Source organism: Panthera tigris, chromosome A1 (assembly GCF_018350195.1).
Source record: "Panthera tigris isolate Pti1 chromosome A1, P.tigris_Pti1_mat1.1, whole genome shotgun sequence".
NCBI lineage: Eukaryota > Metazoa > Chordata > Mammalia > Carnivora > Felidae > Panthera > Panthera tigris.
Window position 1 is genome coordinate 57,457,048 of NC_056660.1, and position 5,852 is coordinate 57,462,899.

At 35.9% G+C, this 5,852-nt stretch overlaps 1 pseudogene; it reads left to right on the forward strand.

The window, feature by feature from the left end:
- The first annotated feature begins 740 nt into the window (after nt 1-740).
- Nucleotides 741-1,452, forward strand: LOC122241967 (annotated as a pseudogene).
- Nucleotides 1,453-5,852: the final 4,400 nt, after the last annotated feature.

Here is a 5,852-nt window from a genome sequence, read left to right on the forward strand (position 1 = left end):
TAAAGTACATAAAAATACTTTACTGTTACTAGAATAAAAAAAAAAAATCCAGAAACTGAAAAATAAAACCTTTGGTTACTGTGTAGATTAGTTTCATAAAATATAGGGGTAATTTAGTTTCAAAAAAACATTTGAGAGGCTGGCCTTATAGTCTTAAAACTCCATGTACTGGGGAGTTTAGGGGCTTTAGAAACAACACACATGTGCATACACGCACATACTTCTTGGGTAGAATTTTATACTGTACAGCATGTATCACTAATGCATTTATTATTACATGGGCTTTATTAGTACAAACATACCAAATTATAACTCGGGAGACTTGGGTCCTATTTCCCACTCTTGCTAGTTCAGTTATAACCTTGAACTGACCATTACCCTTTGAATATTCTTTTCTATAGCAGAGATAATAACGATGCCCTCATCACATGCATATTGTGATAACTTGAGCTTGGGAATTGTCTACAGTATAAAAATACAAGACAATATTTTAGTAATTATGAAAGGCAATAGAAGTTCCAAAAGAAGGCCTTTGCCTTCTCCTGAATCGCCAGCATTCCTCTGGAAGGCTTTATTAAATGCCAAGACTTTAGGCATTTAAGTTTTATGTAAGCTTTGTGGTAACCACAAAGCAATAACCTATCATCGATACGCACAAGGTCCGTATGGAGTTGTTTTGGGTTCCCGTCCTAACTTAAAGAGAAACATTTACAATATCTGGAGTCCTTAATATCCTGCAAATGGAGGAGGATGTCCTCAAATTCCTTGCAGCAGACACCCACTTACGTAGCACCAACCTTGACTCCGAAAGAGAACAATAATCTACAAAAGTAAACGTAAAGGCGTCTATATTTTAAGTCTGAAGAGAACCTGAGAGCAGCTCACGGTGGCAACTGGTGCCATCGCTGTCGCTGAAAACTGGGCTGATGTTAGTGTCACATTCTCAAGAAATACTTGCCAGCGAGGTGAGCTGGAGTTTGCTGCGACCACTCGAGCCAGTCGTATCATTTGGCCGCTTCACTTCTGGAAACGTCAGTAACCAGTTCCAGGGAGCCTCCTGTGCTGCGACTTCTGATGGTTACATATCTAAGGGCTGACCGCTATCCTCTGAGAGAGGCTTCTTACGTTAATCTGCCTATCACTGTTCTGGGTAACAGGGACTCTCCTCTGCATTATTTGAACAGAGCTCTCCCGCGCAACAAGGGAGCTCCCCAGGCGGGTCTGTTGTGATGGATGCCACCTCGGAAGTTGTGCACATGCGCAACACCGTCTCCCGTGAGCACCCACGGGAGGTCACGCCTTCTCTTTCGTTCGCCAGAAATTCTGAGAGGATTGCAAAAGGAAAAGCAGGACCCAGGTGATGGGGCTGTGACAAAGGAGGAATTTCAGGGTAAGTGGACTGCTTCAGCTCCCGAGTTTACTGCAACTAAATCTGTTACACAGAGTTTTTAAAACAGATATTTGTCTGTTTGTTTTTGTTTATTTTTAAAGTTGGCTTCACGCCCAGCTCCCGGCTTAAACTCACGACCCTGAGATCAAGACCTGAGCTGAGGTAAAGAGTCAGTTAGAGGCTTAAATGACTAAGCCTCCTTTCGCCCCCACAGACTTTAAAGACTTTTTTTCTGGGGGGTGGGGGGGGGGTAATTTTTTTATTTTGAGAGAGAGAGAGAGGTGGGGAGGGCCAGAGAGAGAGAGAGGGAGAGAGAGAAACCTAAGCAGACTCTGTACTGGTAGGTAGCACGGAGCTCAACATGGGGCTCCAGCTCCGGACCGTGAGATCATGACCTGACCCAAGCCAAGAGTCAGATGCCTAAGGGACTGAGTCACCCAGGTGCCACCCCTCACCCGCAGCCAGACTTTTAAACAGAAAGGAGAAAAAAGGTTGCTAGAAAATACTTTCTAAAAAAAAAACCCACAAACAAAACCTGTTTCCTTGATAGGTATAGTGCTGTGCAACTCGTCAAATGCCAGCCATGTTGGCTTTCACAGCGTGGCATTTTGGGGTCTCATCCCTCAAATAAGTCTTACAAATTGGGGCACTAGCTGTGTGGTTCAAACATTTTGCTTCCCAGGAAGAAGCTGGGAGTTGGGACCTCCCTACCGGTTTTATGACACTGTGTCCAGGTGGAGTTTGTGGTAAACCTTTCCTACCTGTTGCCAAGTGGGTATGTTCGCACTTGCCTGATGTGAAGGGCTCATTCATCTAGTTCCTGGATTTCAGATGCTCCCTGTGTAGCTGTACATTCAGTTTATTCTTGGAGTAGAGGGGAAGTTCAAGAGTCTTTGATGTCACCCTCTTGGTCCCTCCCTCTTACTCTTTTTTTAAAAATAGATAATTCATCAATCCTGGATTTTATGTCCAAGATTTTATTTTATTCTTAAAAATATTTTTAAGTGATCTCTAAACCCAACATGGGGCTCAAATTTACAACCCCGAGATAAGAGTTGCATGCTGTATCAACTGAGCCAGCTAGGCGCCCCTCCAAGATTTGAGATGTTGGCTTATTTGTGAAAATATTTTGCTGGCCAAGGGCACCTGGGTGGCTCAGTCAATTGAGCTTCGTCTTTGGCTCAGCTCATGATCTCCCTGTTCATGAGTTAAAGCCCCTGACAGCTCAGAGCCTGGAGCCTGCTTTGCATTCTGTGTCTCCCTCTTTCTCTCTGCCCTTCCCCTGCTCGTGTTCTGTCTCTCTCAAAAATACGTGAAAACATTAAAAAAAATATTATGCTGGCCAATAAACAGACATCTGGCAAACCTGTAATTCTTGGATCCCCTTAGATCTCTTAGAATAAAATCTGCTTGGAAAAGTAATACTAAGTCTAAAGGTTGCAGGAATAATAAACATTTTGTTCAGGGTGTGATCTTCTGTCCTAGGACTACAGTTACTTTTTGGTGTTATATTTTGTCCTTGATAATTAAGATTCCCTAAAAGTTCATAACTTCCTTGCTTAGCAAGCTCTTATCTACAAATCAAATTATTTTAGACCATTCTCCTTTTTCATAATTTCCAAGGATAAAAGATCAAAGATGTGAGCTAAGTAAGCATTTGATGCATAAAAGTAGTTAACTTCTTAGATATAAAGTAGAAACATATTACTTATAAACTAATCAGTCAAGTAGCAAGTCACCTGAAAAGTGATGCTTGAACTCAAATACCTCACTGACCCCCAAGAAATTCAAGTTTTTCATACTTCTTACGGTTTTTAAAAATAATGTCAATCATACTTTATATTAGAAATTGCTGTTTTAAGCTTCCACATGGGTGCAAGGTGATGAAGAAATAAGGAAGACTGCTAATTTGAAATTTTCTCCAAAAAACCTTACATATACTTAAGTGCACTTAAGAGAAAATCCAAGCATCCATCAAATTCTTTATTATCCTGAAAAGGGAAATATAGAACTAGAACTCCTTGAGGAATTAAGTAACCTTCCAAGACTTGGCAAGAGTACCAAAATGTTAAAAAAAAAAAAAAATAGAACTGGGATGGTCTACTGGAAATCAAAACAAAATATACACATACTGACTTTAAAGTTAAGAAAACCTGTGGTAAATATCTACTTTGAAATTAAATAGCTGTATACTTATCTTCATTTTTTTGAAACTTTATTTTTTATTACTGAATTGAGTAAAATAGTAAACAAATCAAATAATTATTCTATTAATTTATATTACATTATTGAAACAATCATCATCCTTTAGGATAACTCATTTGTAAAACTTTATTGTTGAAGAAATCTTGACTGAGATAAATATGCTATTTCAGGTCATTCTATTGACTTTTAAAGCCTGAAGGAAAGCATATTGTAAGAATTTGTGTGTGTGTGTGTGTGTGTGTGTGTGTGCGTGCGCGCATGTATGAAGTTGCTTACTAATATTTCACTTAACTGCAAGTTTTGGAACTTAACATCATTCAGTTAGTATATAAATAGATTGGATTGTTTCATTACATGTATTATTCATGTTCAAAACAATTACATATGTATTGATACCAAGCTAAGTATCATCTTCATTTTACAGAGGAGAAAACAGTGGCTCAGAGATTCAAGCTTAATATCCTGCTTTTCATAAAGTCAAAATAGCACCAAAACAGAACTCAAAGAACACTGGACTGAACTCCAAAAAAAACCATACAACTCTTCCCAGACCATTACCTATTCACACAGCAGACTTGATAAGAAGAAAAAAAATGACACACTATCAAATTTCCATTTATGTAAGTATGAGATTTAACTACTTCAGATGTAAAGAAATTTGAGTAAGAAAATATAGTTCTTTTTTCTTATAAAGCATTTAAAAAAACTTCATTGTTCACAGTGCTTGAATTTAAATTTGATGTGGACTCTTGACTTTTGTTCACTGAAGCATTTCCTATTAGCATTCTAATTACATCAAACACACATACTGGAACTGTTATTCTGTGCTTATTATTTCTATATAGACTTCATTGAAAATTAAGCTCTAACTTACGTTATCTCAGTGGAGTTCCAGAACATGACATTTAGTACTTGAGAAATCAAAGTTGCATTATTTTTTTTTATGTTGTAACCATAGCAGTTATATGTATGCTTCTTGTTTTTCAAGCCTGAAATTAACTACTTGAAATGTGCATTTTAACTATATGATAAGCATTGAGTTCCAAAAAAGAGTTTGCTTCAGTGAAGAATAACTAAGCTATGGGCATTGCTTTCAATCTTTAATAAAATGCAGATTACCCATTAAAAAGCAAAGCCTTCATTTCATAAATTGAATAGAAAGATGATTAACTGGTTAAAGTAGGTCACTTTGAAAAGTCAAATATAAGTATCTCTCTAGAGGGCTTGTAGTGTTTTTATTTAATTTTGAATAGAAAATATTTTCACTTATTTTAAACATTGAGTGTTTTGTTTTCTTCCCTTAAAACTAGAATTGACTGGTATGAATATTTCAACATAAAGTCTTTATTTAAAAATAAATTCTGAATTTTTTATTAATTTTAGATAAACACATCTTCAGTATCCATTGAGATTAAAATTCTTACAGAAGATATTTATTCTTCTACTTTGCTAGCAACTCAACCTTATGATAAATAGTATGGTCTAATAGTCACTCTTGAAATAAGATAAAAGTCTAGTGAAATATGTTAAATGTTAAAAGGAAAAGAAACAAAGGCCAACCTAAAAGTCTGTATCTAGTGAAATTATCATTTAAATAATGAGTAAATATTAAGACAAATAAAAATTGAGGACATTATTTCCCAGTAGACCTGTCTTAAAAGAAATTTTAAAAGAAGTTCTTTATAGAAAAGGAAAATGATACAGTTCAGAAATATGGGTCTATGTAAAGAAAACAGTAGTGTTATAAAGGGAATATTATAGGTAAAATAAAATATTTTATTTTCTCCTTTTTAATTTATCAGCTAAAATTTTATTTAAAATAATGTATTAGGTGGTTATAGTGTGTAGATAAAGTAAATGACAGATATGTTAGACAGGTGGGAAAATTTGGGAATATTCTGTTATAAGGTGTGTGCACTACACATCAAGTGGTACAGTGCAATATGAAGGAAGATTTACATTAATTGTAAATTATATTTCCAACTCTCAAGCAAACACTAACAACAAAAAAGGAAGTATAATTAACATGCTGAGAGAATAGAAAATGAAGTCATGAAAAACTATACTTCCAGCTGTTCAGAATTTGTTGTCTATTGTTTGTTTTGTTTTGTATTATTGCCAGCTCTTTTTTGCGGTGTTCAACAAATGAGGACAGTTTTATTCATTATTTTATATCTTTGTGCATTTTTAAAAAATTTTATTTGACTAGCTAGACCCTTCTAGTACTATGTTGAATAGAGGTTGTTAAGAAGAGGTA